Here is a 21,663-nt window from a genome sequence, read left to right as displayed (position 1 = left end):
TAAGTGGTCATTTCTCTTTGTCAGAGTAATATCTGAGTAATTTATGTATAGAAGTTGAATTATCAATATTTTCTTATTTTAAAATAGTTCTTACATATAGCTTTACTTTTAAAAAAAAATGGCATGTAAGACTACTGGATGAGTTTATTTCATTTGCATTTTATATTATAGTCTTCTGTAGTTCCTTAAATATTTAGTATGACCAAAATGATGAAGTAGTTTTACATGATATATGTAAATAGAAAAATTGTTTAAACTTTAGGTTATAGAGTTATCATTTTGATGTTGTTTTATATAATATATGGTTAACAATACAAATTTAAGAATTTTTAGCCAAATTTTTTGTTTTTTTAAAAATTGACACACAATTGTATGTATTTATGGGTACACTGTGATATTTCAATACATATATACAATATGTAATGATTAAATAAAGGTAATCTGTATATCCATCACCTCGAACATTTATCATTTCTTTGCCCTGGAAACATTCAAAATCTGCTCTTCTAGCTATTAGAAAATATGTGATAAATTCTTGTTGATTATAATCACCCTAAAGTGTTATGGAACACTTCTCCTATTTAGCTGTTTGTTAACCAACCTCTGGCTGTCAGCCCCGAAGCCTTACCTATCCTTCTCAGCCTCTAGTAATTATTATTCTACTTTCTACTTCTATGAGATCAGTTTTTTAAGCTTTCAATATGAGTGAGAGCATGAGCCATCTGTCTTTCTGTGCCTGACTTACTTTACTTAACATAATGTTCTCCAAGACCATCCATATTGCCTTGAATGAAAGGATTTTGTTCTTTTTTTCATGGCTGAGTAGTATTCCATTTTGTATGTATACCATATTTTTAAATCCATTCGTTTATGGACACTTAGGTTGATTCTATATTTTGGCTCTTATGAATAGTGCTGCAATAAACATGTATCTCTTTGACATACTGATTTTTTTTCTTTTGGATATATATTCAGTAGTGGGATTGCTGGATCATATGACAGTTCTATTTTTACTTTTTTGAGGAACCTTCATACTATTTTTTATATAATGGCTATCCTAATTTACATTCCCACCAACAGTGTATGAGTTCCCCTTTCTTTGCATCCTTGCCAGCATTTGTTAGTTTTTGTCTGTCTGATAAAAGCTATTCTAGCTGGGGTGAGATGATATCTCACTGTGGTTTTGATTTGCATTTCCCTGGTAATTAGTGATGTTGAGCATTGTTTGATGTACCTATTGGCCATTTGTATGTCTTCTTTTGAGAGATGTCTATTCAGCTCATTTGCCCATTTTGAAATAGTATTATTTATGTTTTTGCTGTTGTTTGAGTTTCTTGTATATTCTGGATCTTAATAATTTGTCAGATGATTAGTTTACATATACATTCTCCCATTCTGTTGGTTGTCTCTTTGCTCCGCTGGTTGTTTCTTTTGCTGTGCTGAAACTTTTTAGTTTGCTATAATATCATTTGTCTATTTTTTGCTTCTGTTACCTGTGCTTTTAAGGTTTTTCTTCATGAAGTCTTTGCCTAACACAATATCCTGAAGTGTTTCCCCTATGTTTTCCCCTAGTAGCTTCAGATATTATGCCAGGTCTTATAGTATACACATTTAAGTTTTGATAGAAATAAGTACTTTTTTGCTGGATACTTGATGAGCAGGGTCCTTTTTTATGTCTTTAAATAAGTGGGAGAAGACAATCTTGTCACTTTTTTTTTTTTTTTTGAGACAGAGTCTTGCTTTGTCGCCAGGCGCCAGGCTGAAGTGCAGTGGTGAGATCTCGGCTCACCGCAACCGCCACCTCCCAGGTTCAAGCAATTCTCTTGCCTCAGCCTCCCGAGTAGCTGGGACTACAGGTGCATGCCACCATACCCAGCTAATTTTTATATTTTTAGTAGAGACAGGGTTTCACCATGTTGACCAGGATGGTCTCGATCTCTTGACCTCATGATCTGCCCGCCTCTGCCTTCCAAAGTGCTGGGATTACAGGCGTGAGCCACCATGCCCGGCCAATGTTGTCACTGATAAATTTAGAATACTACAAACTTACTATAATTTCACACATGCAATCCTCACAGTTTACAAACATGAAAGCTGATAAAAGTATGTGTTTAAAGCAGTTCATTCAGAAATAAGCCTACAGATGTGATTTTGAATATGTGTGAAAGAGAAGAATCCTTTTTTAGATGTGAAAGCCAATCTGAAAGACTTAGAAATTACAATGAAAAAGTCTGATAAATAGGCATGTTAAATATTAATTACATTTAGTACAACCTTTAACCATGGTTCATATAGAAAGAGGGTATAGAATTATAATTTGATTTTAGCTTTTTAGAGAAAGGATAGATTTGTGAATATCTTAAGTATATAAAAGAACTCCCTACAATGAAGACCTGACTTGGGAATAAGAAGTTTTGAGTTTCTTCTAAAGTAGCTTGTAGCTTGTAGTTAGATTAGAGTCTTGCTGACTCATTTTGCCATTCTGAAATACTGTATTTTTTTTTTAGTCTTCTCAACGCTGTCTTGTCTGTTGACTCAATTACAAACCTCCTATTCCTGTTCAGATCTTTTTTATTTCTTTTAAATTTCTATCTTTTACTTTTTGAATTGCCCCTGAGCATTTTTAGGGGTTCTGAATACTCCTAACTTTGGGTTCACATAAGAGTGATAATGTACTTGTCAGGTCCAGCTTGTAATGTTTTTTATTTGGGGCTTAATTGTTGTTCTGTTACCAAAATTTGTGAGATCAATGAAACATCAGTAAGCCCTCATATGTTTAGTGAAATACAGAAGCACTTAACCATGTAAAGGTGATGAACATTCATAACTTCTAGGATTCTGGTTTACCACAGTTCTTACAGACTTCTTGAAGGTTAGAGCTGAAAGGAACATTAGGTATATTTTGTGTATCTACCTCATTATATCTAAAGAAATCAAGCTTTACATGGGAATCTAATCAAGGGCCTTGAAGATTGGTTTTGCTATATACTTTTTAGTGAATTTATTGAATTCTACAGATGACACAAGTAGTCTGTGTATATTTCTTAATCCTTTTCCCTTTTACTGCTTTTCTCTATCAACTACCTATTCCTTAACTAGCCTTTTCTCTGGATCTGAGGCTACCTCAGTAATTATAACCTTAAAAAGCTCTTTATTTCACTCTTACCATGCACTGGGCACTCTACTAGGTGATTTCTGTGCTTACTTCATTTTATTTTCAAATCATTCCAGGACTAGTGGGAGATAGTATCATCCCTGAACTGAGTCTTAAGTAAGAAACCTGAGGTCACAGTGCTTGTAAGAGGCAGAGCTAAGATTTGAAGACATGTTTGTTGGACTCAAAAGCATATACTCTTATATTTTAAGCTTTATTTTATTTTATTTTTTTTGCTTGGAATGTTGTCTCAAACTTTCCCCACTTATTTTAGCTCCCTTAAAAAAGATTGTTATGATATTTTTGTCTTGGTATCTTTAGAATTTAAAAGCAGTTCAAATAAATAGTATCAATTCATTTACCTCTTTGGTTCTATGACATGGAGTTGTCGGTCCCTGAAGGCACTGGTTTATTACATGCTTCTTGGAGTGTGCTTTCCTTCTTTTGGCAATTGAGGAACCAGTGAGACAATTGATATGGCATTTTAGGAGCTTTGATTAAATTTTTTCCTTTTTTGATACAGTGGAAGGTTTTGTACAGGAGAGTATTAGGAGATAAAAGTATAAAAATAAATTAGCTGGGTTTTGGCACTGTTTGCCTTGCTCAAGAGTGAGTTCTTCAGATGGGAGAGATTTCAGTATGGATTGGTTGTGGTAGAAACTAGAGGCGCGGAAATTAGTTTGGTAGCTGTTTTAGTAGTTCACTGAAAAGTAAGAAGGGTCCGAAATAGTCAGTTATATTAGGAATGGAAAAGAGTATAAGTGTAAGGGAAAAAAGAGATTGCATGAAAAAAGTTAATTGATTGATTGATTGATTGAGGCAGCGTCTCACTCTCTTGTCCAGGCTGGAGTGCAGTAGTGCCATCACCACTGGCTCCCAGACTGAAGCTATCCTCCCACTTCAACCTCAAGCAATCCGCCCACCCAGCCACCTCAGTGGCTAGGACTGCAGACATGCTCCACCACTTCTGGCTAAGGTTTTTTATTTTTTTGTAGAGATGAGGTCTCACTATGTTTCCCAAGCTGGTCTTGAGCTCATGATCTCAAGTGATTTTTCCACCTTGGTCTCCCAGAGTCCTGGGATTACAGGCTTGAGTCTGGCCAAAAAGTTTATTTTTGAGAGACTGGGGAGAGAGTAGAGAAGACTAAAGAGAGGATGAGTTTGATTTTTATCATTTCAAGAAATGTTGAACAATATTTTGTGTGAGTGATGAGAGGACGCATTGGGGATTTGAAAAGAATGGAGAATGTTTGCAACCTAAGAAAATAAAAAAGTGTGAATATTCAAATTTGAGAATTGCTGCAGAGGTAGGAATAAACTTTTTTATTGTAGGCAAAACAATTAATCAGTACATTAAGGAAGCAGACCCATCAAAATTGACTGAAGTTGATTTTAATGATGTTCATAGCTTCTTTTCCGAGTCTGATATTATCAAACAAGACAAAAATCCCATTTTGGTCTATTGTGTGTTCATGTTGAAGACCAAACACTTTGAGACATCTCAGAGGTCTTCAAAATCAAAATGATGACTACGAAAAGTAATACCATCATCATTTATGGTATTTGTGTTAACATCCACCAAATTCACCATTGCTATTTTATAGATCCATACCTCTTAAAAAATTTATTAACTTTAATTTCTAATATAACACATTTCAGTAGTTACACATGAACAACGCTCTCCAGGGCCCTTAATACGTCCCAGTAAGGAAAAGGAGTACAGGGGTGTTTTTTCTTTTCTTTTTTTATAAAAGCAAAGCTGAAGTGGGCTGAGTGCTGTGGCTCATGCCTGTAATCACAGCACTTTGGAAGCCAAGGCAGGCAGATCACTTGAGATCAGGAGTTTGAGACCAACCTGGCCAACTGGTGAAACCCTGTCTCTACTAAAAACAAAAAAATTAGCCGAGCCTGATGACGCAGGCCAGCTACTTGAGAGACCGAGGCAGGAGAATTGCTTGAACCAGGGAGGTGGAGGTTGCAGTGAGCCAAGATGCTGCCACTGCATTCCAGCCTGGGCGACAGAGTGAGACCCTGTCTCAAAACAAACCAAACCAAAACAAAAATAAAACAAAAAAGCAAAGCTGAAGTGAACTGCTGATCTAGGGCAAAACTAATCTTTTCTTTTAAAAAACAAAAGTGTATACTCAGTTGTTTCTTTGACACTGTTGCCCCTAGTGTAGTCTTAAACACTCATAGTATTATAATTATAACTTTTAATCTAAGTAAGTAACGTCTTGCAGGGAAAAACAACAGCAGCAACAACACTGGAGGGATAGATAATTGAGAACTTTCAATCATACACAAGCATTTGACAGAGTACCAGAGCTCAGGAATACCAATTTTCTGCAGCTGCCCACATCTTTTACATTTTTGTAAAATAGGAAAAATGAATATATTTGTTAATAGAACTCAAAGGTATTGCCTTTTTATAGCATTCAAAAATAAGAAAAAGTATATAGACAAATATGCTTAATAATTAATGTTTTAGTATTCTGAGGAATTATCTACTGATTAAGTCAATATAATACCAGTTTCACATTTTGGTTACCTAAAGATTTTGGAAATTATATTCAAGTAGATATACTACAAAGTATAACCACTACTGACATAAAGTTTTCCAGAATAGTGATTAAGTTTGGTTAAAAAGAAATTTACATTTTATATAACCTTAACATGTCATAGTTGGTTATTAGTTCAGTAACCTGTATACATTTGGGAAAAACATACCCAAGTAAAATAAAATATGTACTTGCTCCCTCCTTAACATTATTAACTCAGAGGAGACATGGCTATTTTTATTAAGCCAAAGTTATAAAACTTGAGATTTCTGAAGATTTACCTTAATAATATGAATTGAATTCTCTAAGAATTATTTTGAAAGTCTAGCTCATTTGAAGTATGAGAAGTTCACCTTCCTTATTTTATAGGTGTTTTGGGAATCTTCGATTTATGTACATTTCTCTCTGTAAGTTAGTCAGAACAGAGTGTCTTTAATTTATGAGGCTTTATAATCTACTTCATTGATACTCTCCAGAGATAGGGAAACATTTCATACTAACACAAGAGCAAAGGTCTTTCTGAAGTATAGACATACAGTCTCACAGGCATCAACATTTTTGGTAATATTTTTAGTTATACTGTGCATAATGAACACATAAAATATGTAGGAAAATTGCAAGAATTATAAAAGTAATACTATATTTTCAAGGCATTTAAAGTTATGTTTTTGATTGTTACTCTTAAATCAGTGATGAAAAATTTTGCCAAATATAAAACAAATGAACTTAGCCTAGGCAATTAGCCTGTAGCTGTAGCTGTCTTAAGAATTTAAAATTGCTTATAGAGTACTTTGAAAGGTGCTTGTCTGGCACAATGAAGCTGTAGAGAAGATGTGGTTCTTGCCTTCCAGAAGTCTATTAGGAGAAGGAAGGTTGGACTGGAAATCAGATGCTAACTGCTCTTTTTCTTCTTCTTTCTTCTTCCTTTTCCCCCTCCTCCTCTTTTTTTTTAAAAAAAATTAGGATACAAGCACAGAATTGGCTGTTACATAGGTATACATGTGCCAGGGTGGTTTACTGCACATATTCACCCATCCTCTAAGTTCACTCTACTCACCCCTGACTGCCAAACAGGCCCTAGTGTGTGTTATCCCCTTCTCTGTGTCCATGTATTCTCATTGTTCAACTCCCACTTCTAAGTGAGAAAATGTGGTGTTTGGTTTTTTGTTCCTGTGTTAGTTTGTTGAGGATGATGACTTCCAGCTTCATCCATGTCCCTACAAAGGACATGATCTCATTCCTTTTTATGGCAGCATAGTATTCCATGGTGTATATGTACCGCATTTTCTTTATCCAGTCTATCATTGATGGCCATTTAGGTTGGTTCCATGTCTTTGCTATTGTAAATAGTGCTGCAACAAACATACGTGTACATTTGTCTTTATAGCAGAATGATTTATATACCTTTGGGTATATACCCAGTAATGGGATTGCTGGTTAAATGATTATTTCTAGTTCTAGATCCTTGAGGAATCTCTTCTACAATGGTTGGACTAATTTACATTCCCACCAACAGTGTAAAAGCATTCCTATTTCTTCACAGCCTCACCAGCATCTATTGTTTCCTGACTTTTTAATAATAACTGTTCTGACTATTGTTAGATGGTATCTCATTGTGGTTTTGATTAACATTTCTCTGATGATCAGTGATATTGAGCTTTTTCTCATATGTTTGTTGGCTGCATAAATGTCTTCTTTTGAGAAGTCCTCTTGATATCTTTTGCCTACTTTTTGATGGGGTTGTTTGTTTTTTCTTGTAAATTTGTTTAACTTCCTTGTAAATTCTGGATATTACTTACCCTTTGCCAGATGGGAAGATTGCAAAATTCTTCTTCCATTCTGTAGGTTGCCTGTTCACTCTGATTATCGTTTCTTTTGCTGTTAGTTTAATTAGATCCCATTTGTTAATTTTGGCGTTTGTTGCAATTGCTTTTGGCGTTTTTGTCATGAAGTTTTTGGTCATGTTTGTGTCCTGAATGGTACTGCCTAGGTTTTCTTCTAAGGTTTTTATGGTTTTGGGTTTTACATTTAAGTCTTTAATCCATCTCGAGTTAATTATTGCATAAGATGTAAGGCAGGAGTCCAGTTTCAGTTTTCTGCATATGGCTAGCTAGTTTTCCCAGCACCATTTGCTTAATAGGAGATCCTTTCCCCATTGCTTGTTTTTGTCAGGTTTGGTGAAGATCAGATGGCTGTAGATGTGTGGTATTGTTTCTGAGGTCTCTGTTCTGTTCCATTGGTGTATATGTTTGTTTTGTTACTAGTACTAAGCTGTTTTGGTTACTGTAGCCTTGTAGTATAGTTTGAAGTCAGGTAGCATGAAGCGTCCAGCTTTGTTCTTTTTGCTTAGGATTGTCTTGGCTACATGAGGTCTTCTTTGATTCCATATGAAATTTAAAATAGTTTTTTTCTAATTCTGTGAAGAATGTCAATGGTAGTTTGATGGGAATGGCATTGAATCTATAAATTACTTTGGACAGTATGGTCATTTTCATGATATTGATTCTTCCTATCCATGAGGGTAGAATGTTTTTCCATTTGTGTCCTCTCTTACTTCATTGAGCAGTGGTTTCTAGTTCTCCTTGAAGAGATCCTTCACATCTCTTGTTAGCTGTATTCCTAAGTATTTTATTCTTTTTGTAGTGATTGCAAATGAGAGTTCACTCATGATTTATTTGACTCCCTGTCTATTGTTGGTATAAAGGAATGCTTGTGATTTTTGCACATTGATTTTGTATCCTGAGATGATGCTGAAGTTGCTTATCAGTTTAAAGAGTTTTTGGGCTGAAATGATAGGGTTTTCTGAATATAAAATCATGTTATCTGCAGATAGACTCAATTTGACTTCCTCTCTTCCTATTTGATGCCCATTGTTTCTTTTTCTTGCTTGATTGCCCTGGCCAGAACTTCCAATACTTTGCTGAGTAGGAGTAGTGAGAAAGGGCATCCTTGTCTTGTACTGGTTTTCAAAGGGAATGCTTCCAGCTTTTGCCCATTGAATGCTATTGACTGTGGGTTTATCATAAATAGCTCTTATTATTTTGACATATGTTACATCAATATCTAGTTTATTGAGTGTTTTTAACCTGAAGGGATGTTAAATTTTATCAAAGGTCTTTTCTGCATCTATTGAAGTAATAATGTGGTTTTTGTCTTTGGCTCTGTTTATGTGATGGATTACATTTACTGATTTGCATATGTGGAACCAGCCTTGCATCCCAGGGATGAAGCCAATTTGATCATGACGGATACATTTTATGATGTGCTGCTGGATTTGGTTTGCCAGTATTTTATTGAGGATTTTCCCATCTATGTTCATCAGGGATATTGGCCTGAAGTTTCTATTTTTGTTGTGTCTCTTCCTGGTTTTGGTATCAGGATGATGCTGGCTTCATAAAATGAGTTAGGGAGGAGTCCCTCCTTTCCAGTTATTTGGAATAGTTTCAGAAGGAATGGTAGCAACTCCTCCTTGTATTTGTTGTAGAATGCAGCTGTCAATCAATCTGGTCCTGGACTTTTTCTGATTGGTAGGCTATTACTGCCTCAATTTCAGAACTTGTTATAGGTCTATTCAGGGATTCAGCTTCTTCCTGGTTTAGTTTTGGGAGGGTGTATGTGTCCAGGAATTCATCCTTTTCTTCTAGATTTTCTAGTTTATTTACATAGAGGTGTTTATATTGTTCTCTAATGGCAGTTTGTATTTCTGTGAGGTCAGTGGTGATATCCCCTTTATCATTTTTATTGTATCTATTTGATTATTTTCTTTATTAGTCTAGGTAGTGGTCTATCTATTTTCTCCCCTCAAAAAAACAGCTTGTGGGTTCATTGATGTTTTTTGGAGGGTTTGTCATGTCTCTATCTCCTTCGATTCTTCTTTAAGTTATTTCTTGTCTTCTGCTAGCTTTCTGATTAGTTTGATCTTGCTTCTCTCACTCTTTTAATTGTGATGTTAGTGTGTCAATTTGAGATCTTTCTAGCTTTCTGATGTGTGCATTCAGTGCTGTAAATTTCCCTCTTAACACTACTTTAGCTGTGTACCAGAGATTATGGTATGTTGTCTCTTGGTACTCACTGGTTTCAAAGAACTTCCTGATTTCTGCCAAATTTCATTATTTACCCAGGAGTCATTCAGGAGCAGGTTGTTCAATTTTCATGTTACTTTGGGGTTTTGAGTGAATTTCTTAATCCTGAGTTCTAATTTGATGGCACTGTGGTCTGAGAGACTGTTTGTTATGATTTCTGTTCTTTTGCATTTACTGAGCAATATTTTACTTCCAATTATGTGGTTGATTTTGGATTAAGTGCCATGTGGCACTGAGAAGAATATATTTTCCATTGATTTAGGGTAGAGTTCTGTAGACGTCTAACAGGTCCACTTGATCCAGAGCTGAGTTCAAGTCCTAATATCCTTATTAATTTTCTGTCTCATTGATCTGTCTAATACTGATGGTGGGATGCTAATGTCTCCCATTATTGTATGGGAATCTAAGTCTCTTTGTAGGCCTCTAGGGACTTGTTTTATGAATCTGGGTCCTCCTATATTGGTTGCATATATATTCAGAATAGTTAACTCTTCTTGTTGAATTGTTCTCTTTACCATTATGTAATGCCCTTCTTTGTCTTTTTTGATCTTTGTTAGTTTAAAGTCTATTTTGTCAGCAACTAGGACTGTAATCCCTGCTTGTTTTTTTTTCTTTCCATTTGCTTGGCAAATTTTTCTCCATCCCTTTATTTTGAGTCTATGTGTGTCTTTGCATGTGAGATGGGTCTTCTGAACCCAGCATGCCAATGAGTCTTGACTATTCAATTTGTGTTCTGGCTCTACTTCTAATTTGAGTGCGTAACTGAGATTCATGAAGAGATGCTGGTAAACAGGAAGTGATCTTTAAGCCTTGTTTTTTGATCACTGAGCTTTGACCTTTAGTTTGTCCTGTTCTTAGGGTGAGAGTGGAGGACACTGACTTATAGTTTGGATAATTGAGTATGGTACCCTACTGTAGTGGAAAGACAGAATTAATTCATGATTTGAAGTTGAGGTAGAGTGATAGAGACTTAAAATGTTACTTATTTAACTGAAGACTTACATAACTTTTTGATAATGTAGATGTGAGTTTGAATCCTAACCGTGCCAGTTATATGGTTTTTGCTATCAAAAAGTATTCCCTGCTATCAGTGACGTAGTAGTTCACAGGATTCGTTGTAGGAGTTAAGGTCTGTCTGAAACACTGGGGTAGGTATTCAGCGAATAAGGGGGCGTGGTCAGATTTCTTTCACACGCTATCCCCTGTCTTCTTAGGTTTTGTTTCTTCTTATTTTGTGGAATTTCTGTTTTTACTTTTCTTTTCCGTTCTGTTTCTTCTTTTGTGTGATCCGGTTCTATTTATTCTTAAAACTCAGTTTGAAAATTAATCCTTTTTTGAAGGCTTTCCTGAACCTGCAAGGCAAGCTGTTTGTACTTCCATAGCTTCTTATGTCTCTAATTCTAAACTGTATTTTAATTTTTTTCCATGTCTCTATCTCTCCTAGGCTGTATGTATGTTTCTTGAAGGAAAAGGGACAGAACTTCTCATTTTTCAATCTCCACATCTAGTAGAATGTCTGGAACATAAGATATGAATAAGTGTTTTTGAACGGCTAGTTAATGAGTGATGATTCAGAGGAAGTTGAATAAATTCATGGTAACTTATCTTGATCTTCTTGGAAAAATAATAGGCAAGGTAATCTAAGAAGGATGGATTTAAGAATGGTGTTCCACCTTAAATTTGGAAAGATTTTGAACTGCTGTTATAACACATACCATAGGAATTTATAAAAGTCTGATGTAACATAGCAGAGGGGTTGGGTATCATGAAGATTTAATAGGTCCTTGACTGTTGGAGATAGTGCCTGGCTTGTTTGTTCCCTACCCTGCCCCTAATTTCTGTAGGAGGTAAAATTAAATTTCAATAGGTACTGACAACCTAGTATGTGCTTTCTTGATAAATAACAAAAATGCGTTATGAAATCCTTTTAGAAGAGTGCATATGTTACATGATTATTTTAAATTATAACAATAATAAAAAATTCATTAATTAAATCTTGGTAGAAATTATCTGGAAACAGGTTAAACTATAATTGTAAGAATGAATAGTAGTAAGAAATTATGTATTATACAAAAATAGAGGATAATTTGAAATTTTACCCTTCAGCTGCATCTTCATAGGAATGACTACAGGCAGCCAGCTGGTTAGCTGACACTAAATCCAGTGTACTCACTACATACAATTTTGTTTTTTTAATATTCAATAATGGCTCTTGGGTCATTATTAAATTAACTAGCAGCCAGCTAGTCAGCTGACACTAAATCCAACATACTCAGCACTATATACAGTTCTCTTTTTATACTCAATAATGACCCAATAGTCATTGGGTCATTGCAGGTAGGATTTAAGGTCTGCATGGTTTAGGAAGAATGCCTGGTTTATTATTAAGTAATTTTTTATACATTCATAATTAAAACATTTTTGTATTGATTTAAAAGATATTTGGTAGGAATGATTAAAGTTTTTCATAGTTTGAAATTAAGATACATTGAGTATTCTACAATTTTGCTTCTTGTGTCATCATCAAAGAAGATCTAAATTATGCAGAAATAATTTATTAAATTCTAATACTTTCAAAATAAATGTTTAAATGTTTGAGGATTTCTGAAAATTGGATTTCTTTTTTCTGGTTTGGGCTTGATTCTGTCGTTTTTAACTACCAGTCATTACATCAGACAGAAAAGAATTTAGTTGCGTTCTATATCAACTATTGTGTTTCCAAATGTAAAGAATGAAATGTCGTGAACCATGTTTGATGTGTGATAGTAAATTCCCTATGATTATTATATATAAACTCATCTTTCTGCCCCATTAATATTATATATAAACTTGTATTTCTAAAACAAATTGATTTCTTAATGTTTAATTGAAAAAAATTATAAATTTTGTAGCAATTATGGGCAAATGTAACAGAATTATAATTATATTATGGCTGATTGCTTGGTTTCATATTCCAAAAATTTTATTTGTCATGTATTTTGGTAATGCTAAAATGGCAATTATTTCTTATTAGCTTCTTTGTAGATACATACAGTATTGTCATTTTGGTGTGTTCTTATGACTAAAAAAGATGAATGAGAATGAAACATTGTATATATAAACTCAAAATATATACAAATATATGGCAAAATATATAAATCTAAAATCATCATCATAAATGTGTCTTTGTATTATCTATCTGTCTTTACATAGAGTAGACTTTTTATTTCTTTTGCAGATGCAGTTTAGGAAGCTCAAGGCAAAACATAATCACTTTCTTATTTTACTTGCATGTTTGCTTTATATTAGAACTGTTAAAATTTTTGAATTTTGTTGCAAACAGGAGCTAATTTGGAAAAACATAGTGATATTTTATGAATTTTGCTTTATAGTTGAAGCATTTGCTGGAATATTTGATCTAGTGGACTCCCATTGAAAAGAATATTTTTGCATACATTTTAGATAATCAAATTGCATTTGAAAATCCCTGTACAAATGACCTTACTTTTCTGTTGAAGGATGAACAGATTTTTACTTTAATGACATCTTAGAGGTGAAGTTTTTATATCTATTTTTATGGCAGTGAAATTTATTTTTTAACTATGTAAATGACTCAAGCCAGACCTGGAAGGTCTGATATATGCAGTAACCTATAGAAATTAAATAATAGTAAATAATTCTGATTGAAAGAAATAAAAGTGGTTTCCCAAAAGGTTACTCTTTATTAAGCTGTAAACATTTGTCAAAAGTAGAATTGGAATTTAGTTCTATAAAGAGTTCTGAATCTTTGAGAGAAATAGAGTGGAGAAATTATTTTTTCAAGGTTACATAGCATAGGCTGATAAATTAGAAGCAATTCTCCCAAAGTCAGGAGAAAAAACATAAATATAACATGACATGAAAATTTCACTGCCAGTTCAAAGTTTTGCATTTCAAATTTTTCTTTATCTTTAAAAAGAAGTTAAAGTTAGTTAACTCTGAAGTGAAAAAAAAGATGGAAATAACAAGAGTAACATTTAAAATGTTACTTGATAGAAAATAAAGTATTGCAAAATTGGCATAAAGTCATCATTAACTCATAAAATATGTTACTTTGAATTACTTTTGCTTATTATTACTATCTATTGCTTTAAAAATGACTTTTAGGGGAATTTTTCTTTTTTTTTTTTTTTTTTTAAGAATAGGCTGAGTGGGGCTTGTGGGTTATAAAATGAATTGCCACCTCACCTTTCTGTTTGACGTGATTTCTATTTTACCTTTCTCCTTTCACATTATTAATAGATAAAATATTTAAAGGAAGTATTGCCAAGTTGCTTATTGATGTTTAAAATTTAAGCCTGAAATACGCTTTGGGAGAAGTAGTTATGAAGGCATTTCATTATTAAAATTTTTAAGTTTAAAAATATTGCGTATTAGCTGAAAATATTGAACTTGATCAACATATGTTACCAGCTAGCCTCTTCCCCACCCGTTCTTTTGTTATCTTGTTATTGTTACAAGGCTTAATGACAGTTGTAGGCCATAGTTCTGGATGTGGGGGTTATTCTACCCTGGGGAGAAGAGGAGGAAGCTGCAGTGTGGATTATGGAAATATGGACCGATCTAAAAAGAGACCTCTTGTAAAAGAATGGAGCTCAAAGAAAAGCTAGGAGAAACTGATGAAAAGATGGAATATGATGTGAAAATGATCATTTGAAATCTTTCATTCCCAGCTGCCATGTTTTGGAGAAAAGGAATGCATTTGTATATTAAGAGAGAGCTAAAAGAGTCTAGATGAATAGTATTACTTATTAGATATGTTTTCATTTTGATTCAGATAAATTATGTGCATTTTAATAGACCTTTGCATATTTAGACCTTTTAAATCTTAAAGACATAATGTTAGGTATGATTAGAAATATTTTAAGTAGTATACAATATTTGCTTAATCTTTATGTACATTTAAATGAACCTCATTTCAAAAATTAACTTCATGATTGTTGTATTTACGAATTTTAACTAATTGTCATGGTGAATGTCTTATTTAAAATACGAATTATTTTGATACCTTGTAACAGTTATTTAAACAGTCACATGTTTACTTATGTTTATTTTTCTAGACAAGTGACAGTATTGCAGCTTATCTTGGTGAATTAGTTCTAAGTGGTAACATACAGCTATGTCCTTAGCCTGTTTGACCAGACAACAATGCAATCTAGTGGTCATTTTTGTAAAATGCAGACACAGAGTCCATGTGGTTTTAACTAGTTATTGATGTGTTCATAAAGGAAAGGTTGTTCCCTGATTCTAAAGTTTGTGAAAAGTTAGGTTAGGAAAAAGCATGAAAATGTAAAAATAAGGCATATGGTAAGAGGATCATATTTTGAGGGAAGATGATGTTTTTAACTTTGGATGTGCCAGGTATTCTAATAGAATGTCTTCTAAGTAGAAGGAAACTTCTGACTGGACTTCAGGAGAGGATGATGATTTGGGTACCAGGAAAAGTTTAGCGAAAAACAATCTCCAAGAACAACTGTTTCTATGGGCTCCAACCTATGTCTTTAAATCCATACTGAAAAATATAATTTGATAATCATACCATATGACCCTTATAAATATTTTGGTTTTTAAGAGGTAGGCAATATCACTAACTTCCTCCTTTTGATATAACCAGCTGGGATTGTTTAATACGTTTTGCATTGCAAATTGTAATAATCTGAAATTTTTACATGATTGTCTGTGTAGTTATTTATTTATAGGATATGGGATGTTAAGGAGGAAGATTAACATCAGATAACTTCAAGTTGAGCCGTAGGAATAGAGGAAGTAACAAAATATTAAATTAAGCACAATAACATGTTCAAATAACTGTAATTTAATATGGCTGGAGTGTGGGATATATGGAGCTTGATATTGAGTCTACAAAGGTAGTTGTGTCAGATTATAAAGAACTTTGTATTACTATGCTAATTTCTTTGGCATTGACTAATAGGAAATAACCATAAGTGGTATGTATTTTGGAGGTTTCTACATCACATCTATATTTTAAAGAGGCAACTTTAGATTTAAGTGCTTTGAATTGGATAAAAGGAGTCTGTTGGAGACATGGAGACTAGTAGGAAGGCTATCGTAATTGTTTAGTAGAACTGTTGAGAACCTGAACTAGGGAAAGGTCAAAGAGAAAGTGGGAAAGGGAATGGATTTGAGATTTTTTTTCTTTCTTTTTTTTATTGTGGAGGCACAGATACATGACATCTACTTTATAAACAAATTGTTAAGTTTACAGTACAGTATTTTAAACTATAAGCACAGTGGTGTACATGAGACCTATGGAACTTATTCATGTTATGTAACTGTTGACCGGCAACTTGCCGTTTCTCCCTACTCATAGACCCTGGCTAGCAACCACCATCCTACTTTCTGTTTCTGTGAGTTTGACTATTTTTGATGTCTCATTTAAGTGGAATCATGCAGTATTTGTCTTTTTGAAACTGGCTTATCTGGCTTATTTCACTTAGCATAATGTTCTCCAGATTCATTCATGAGGCAAATGACAGGATTTTTTTTTCCTTTTTTCTAAGGCTGAGTAATTTTCCATTGTGTGTAAATAACACAGTTTCACTATCTATTCATCTATTGCTACACATTTAGGGTATTTCCATATCTTCGCCATTCTGAGTAATGCTGCAGAGGACATGGAAGAGCAAATATCCCTTTAAGATCTTGATTTCAGTTACTTTGGGTAAATACCCAGAAGTGGGATTGCTGGATCATATGGTAGTTCTATTTTTAATTTTTGGGGAACTGTTTTCCATAGCTGCTGTGCCATTTGATATTCCCACCAACAGTATACAAGGGTGTCAATTTTTCTACATCCTCTCCAATGCTTATCTTTGTTTATTTGTTTGTTGTTAATGGGCATTCTCACAGGTGTGAAATGATATCCCACTGTGATTTGCATTTCCTTCATAATTAGTAATGTTGAACGTATTTTCATATAACTCTCAGCCATTCATTTGACTTCTTTGGCGAAATGTCTAAGACCTTCGATCAATTTTTGATCTGGTGTTTTTTCTTTTTCTTTTTTTGTTTTTGCTTTTATGTTATTGGAGTTCCTTACATACCTTGGATAGTAACCCCTTTTCTTAGATGTTATAGGTTGCCTTTCACTCTTTAGATTGTCTTCTTTTCAGTACAGAAGATTTTTAGTTTGATGTAATTCCACTTGTCTATTTCTGCCTTAGTTGCTTGTGCATGTGCTTATAAACATCCATATCATATAGCCATGATTGGTATTGTAGCCAAGAAATTATTGCCAAGACCAATGTCATGAAAGGTTTTCCCTGGTTGTGAATGTTTTTCCGTTTCCGTCTAAGAGTTTAACACTTTTCATGTCTTATGTTTAAGTCTATTTTTTTAAATTAAAAAGTATTTTAATGGGTTTCAAAATTCTATGACAGATTTCTTTCCTTTTATTTTCATTAAGAAGTAATTATTTTAAAAACTGACAACTTAAAAACTCCCACACAAAAAACCCAAAAATGTTCCAAAGAATGTTCTCCTTTTCTTCCAAAGCTTTTGTAATGTATTGCTGTCATTAACCAGTCTTTTACTATTAAACTTAAATTGCCTATTCAGACAAATACTTCTGGGACTGTTCTTCAACTTGAATAAAACTAGGATGCAGGTATTAGGGATAAAATTCATCTAGCCTCCTGAACTAGGCAGACTTGCTGACCTTCCCAACTCTAGCAGCCCTCTTGTCCACTGCTTTGAAGACACCCACTGCAACTGTCTCATGTTATGAATGGTAAAATGACCCAGAGGAGGATGGTCAAAAGAGCTTTTAACACTCCAGGAACCATATCAACAATGGCAGCATCAATAGATTTCAAGAGTTTAGGGCCATAGCCCAGCTTCTTACCAGAGTGGCAGTCAATCTTTTCCTTCAGCTCAGCAAACTTGCAAGCAACATAAGCTGTGTGATAGTGTAGTACAGGAGGATAACCAGAATCGATCTGGCCTGGATGGTACAAGATAATCATGTGAGCAGTGCCTCTAGCTGCTTGCATTGGTGAGTCATGTTTACTGTCCCCAACAATATTGCCATGACGATTATCTTTGACAGACGCATTCTTGACATTGAAGCCCACATTGTCTTTAGGAAGAGCTTCACTCAAAGCTTTTTGGTGCATTTCAGCAGACTCTACTTCAATTGTAATGCTGACTGATGCAAAAGTAGACCCCATGCTGGGCTTGAGCATACAAGTCTTCACTTGGCCCAAAGGGAGAGCACCAGTATTACCAATTTGTAGACATTGGGCAGGGGCAGACACAAGAGCTTGTCAATTGAATCAATTTGGTGGTAGGATGCAGTCCAAAGCTTTAAGCACCATGTTTCCACTAGTATTGCCATCTTTACAGGTGACTTTTCATCTCTTGAACCAAGGTATGTTAGCACTTGACTCCAGCACATATTACCATTCTAATCGGAAATTGGCACAAATGCTACTGGGGCAGGTGTGTTGCCAGTTTTCTTAATATAGGTGCTGATTTCCTTAATGATTTTCTCATATCTTTTCTGGCTGTAGGGTGAGTCAGTTGAATCAATTTTGTTAACATAAACAGTTGGTTGTTTTACAATCAGTGTGGAAGCCAGAAGGGATATGCTCATGAGTCTGCTTATTCTTAGAGATACCAAGTTCAGATTCATCAGCACCAGAAGCAGCAGTAAGAAGAGAACAGTCAATTTGAGATGGCTATGGTTTGTTTCTGTGTCCCCACCCAAATTGCATCTTGAATTGTAGCCTCCATAATTCCCACATGTTGCGGTAGGTTACCTGGTGGGAGATAATTAACTCGTGGAGCAGTCTCCCCCATACTGTTCTTGTGGTAGTGAGATTTGATGGTTTTTTAACACGTTCCCATTTCACTTTATTCTCTTTCTCTCCTTGCCTGCTGCCATGTAAGATGTGACTTTGTTCTTCCCTCACCTTCTGTCATGATTATGAGGCCTCCCCAGCCATGTGGGACTGTGAGTCCATTAAACCTTCCTTTCTTCATAAATTACCCAGTCTTGGGTTTATCAGCAGTGTGAAAACGGATTGATACAATAAATGTTCCTGTAATAAACATGATTACATGTTTCTGTGTCGGGGTATCAGTGATAGTCACATAGGGGGATCAATGATAGTCGCATAGTAGTATTTGGTGGTCTCAAATTTCCATGTGGAGATACCAGTGGTGAAACCATGCTCAGGCTCAGCTTTCAATTTACTCAAGACCCAGGCATGCTTGAAGGACCTGTTTCTCATCTCACTAGCCTTGTCCTCACATTTTTTTCAATGGTTCTGTGGTGAGTCCCATCACATTTATAGATTGGATGGCCAGTAGTAATGGACTTGAATGAATCTACATGTCTAGTGATGATGATGTTGATATGAGTCATTTTCTTTCCCATTTTGGCTTTCATTTAGGGGTGGTTTTCATAACATGCTTATTCTGGTGGTAAATCCATTGCCAAAAAGCTGCTTAGGCCTTTTGTCCATTTTGAATTGATTTTTGTATGTACTGTAAGATAAGGGTCCAATTTCATTCTTTTACATGTAGACATCCAGTTTTCCCAACAACATTTGTTAAAGAGACTATTCTTGCTCATTGTGCATTCTTGGTACATTGGTTAAAAATTCGTTGACCATATTTGCATGGGTTTATTTCTGAGCTCTCTATTCTGTTCCATTGGTTATATGTCTTTCTGCCAGTACCATACTGTTTTAATTACCATAGTTTTGTAATATACTTTCTAATGAGGAAATATGTTGCTTCCAGCTTTGTTATTCTTTCCCAAGATTGTTTTGGCTATTTGGGGTTTGTGGTTCCATATTCATTTTAGTTTTTTTTTTTTTCTGTAAAAAATGCCATTGGGAATTTGATAGGCATTGCATTGAATCTATAGATTACTTTATGTATTATGGCTATTGTAATGATGTTGAAGTTTTCCAGTTCATGAATATGGGATGTCTTTTTATTTATTTGTGTCTCTTAAAATTTCTTTCATCAGTGTTTTATAGTTTTTCATTTGCAAATCTTTCATTTCCTTGGTCAATTTTATTCCTAAAAATTTTATTCTTTTTGATCTCGTTGTTAATGGGATTGTTTCCTTAATTTGCTTGTCAGATAGATTGATATTAGTGTTACAAACACAACTGATTTTGTATGTTGATTTATATATTCTACAACAATTTTTTCTGAATTTTTTTAGTAGTTCTAATAGATTTTTGATGCACTCTTTAGGGTTTTCTACATATACGATTGTGTCATCTGGGAACAGAAATAATTTTACTTCTTCTTTTTCAGTTTGAATGCCCATTGTTTCTTTTTGTTGCCTAATTGCTCTGGCTGTGACTTCCAGTACTATATTGAATAGGAGTGATAAGAGTAGGCATTTTGGCTTTGTTTCTGATTTTAAAAAAACTTTCAGTTTTTCTCCCTTAAGTATAATGTTAATGGTGAGTCACTGAGTAAAGTGTCACACAGTGTAGAAAAGTTAAATATGATAAAGAATGGAAAAAGGCTATTAAATGTAGAAAGTAGAGATTACTAGTGGCAGCAGGCTGAGAAAACTCAACAGCAAAATGTGGTAGAGACTTGTTGAGTATATTATACTTCCATGGAAATTTTCAGTGAAATGAAGAACTATTTTAGTTCTTCTTTTTAGCTGATCTAAGGCTAAATCTAACTTCACAGGATTTACCTTAATCTGCTTTTATAAATGTCATTCCTCTTTTATTTTGTCCCTTATTTATGATATATTTTAATAAACTATAAGAGTAAGTAGAAGGTATGATATAATTTAGTCAGGAGAATTATTAACTTTTAACTGAGAAAGCTTATTAAAGAATTTTATTTATAATTTCTCCCCTATTGAGTAAAATCCTCTGTAAGAGACTTAGGAAATTGTGTTTTCTCTTTAAGTTCTCTTGTGCCAAAGCAGACTAGATTGGAGTGATGAAAACTCATTGCTATTTGGTGAGGGCTCTTTGATGGCTTTCTGTTATGTGAAAAGAACTTGTGTTCATATTTCAGTTTATCATAGAAAGTATTCTACATGATAAGACCTAACTAAGGACAAAATTGGTATCTTGACTTATAATCTCAGCAGGAGGCCAAAGATTACATCAGCAGGAAGAGTGAATTAAATGTTTATTCCAAGGGGTGGGTCTTCTATAATGGATTAGGTAGTATAAGTTTGCAGAATATTAGCTCCCAATATTTCTATTTGGAATTTCAAGAAACACTCAATTAAAAGAAACACCTAGGACTTCAGATTTTAAATTATGGGGCTGGTCTGAGGCAGTGGTTTTTACAAGTAATTGATCACTATCAGTTAACATTTCTTTGTTCCTTCTCTACTTCCACTACATCATTTGTCTAGCCTTAAAAAATGAATTCATAAATAACATTAAGGGGCATGTGCATCTTATAGAAGAAAAATCTTGTGCAATTTTAAATTGACCTAAAAATACAGCTAAATAGGAGCTCCTGGATTCTTGATTTTTTTTTTTTTTTAGACAGAGTGTTACTCTGTCACCCAGGCTGGAGTGCAGTGGCATGATCTTGGTTCACTGCAACCTCCACCTTCTGAGTTCAAGTGATTCTCCTGCCTTAGCCTCCCAAGTAGCTGGGATTACAGTCAGACACCACCACGCCCAGCTAATTTTTGTTTTTTTTTTGTTTTGTTTTGTTTTTTTTGCAGAGATGGAGTTTCACCATGTTGGCCAGGCTGGTCTCGAACTCCTGACCTCAGATGATCCACCCACCTCAGCCTCCCAAAGTGCTGGGATTACAGACATGAGCCATTTTTGAATTTTAGTACAAGTTGTTGACTAAACAAAACCCGAATAGAATGTTA

The 21,663-nt window shown here is 34.4% G+C and overlaps 1 protein-coding gene across 15 annotated transcripts in view; it reads left to right on the top strand.

Moving 5' to 3' along the window:
* Positions 1–21,663, top strand: part of DENND1B (DENN domain containing 1B) — a 269,554-nt gene that overhangs the window by 69,714 nt on the left and 178,177 nt on the right. The gene's annotated exons all lie outside the window — the stretch shown is intronic.

This window comes from Callithrix jacchus, chromosome 19 (genome assembly GCF_049354715.1).
Source record: "Callithrix jacchus isolate 240 chromosome 19, calJac240_pri, whole genome shotgun sequence".
NCBI classification, from domain to species: Eukaryota; Metazoa; Chordata; class Mammalia; order Primates; family Cebidae; genus Callithrix; species Callithrix jacchus.
Note: the sequence above shows the minus strand (reverse complement) of the source record. Positions and strands in the feature narration are given on the sequence as shown.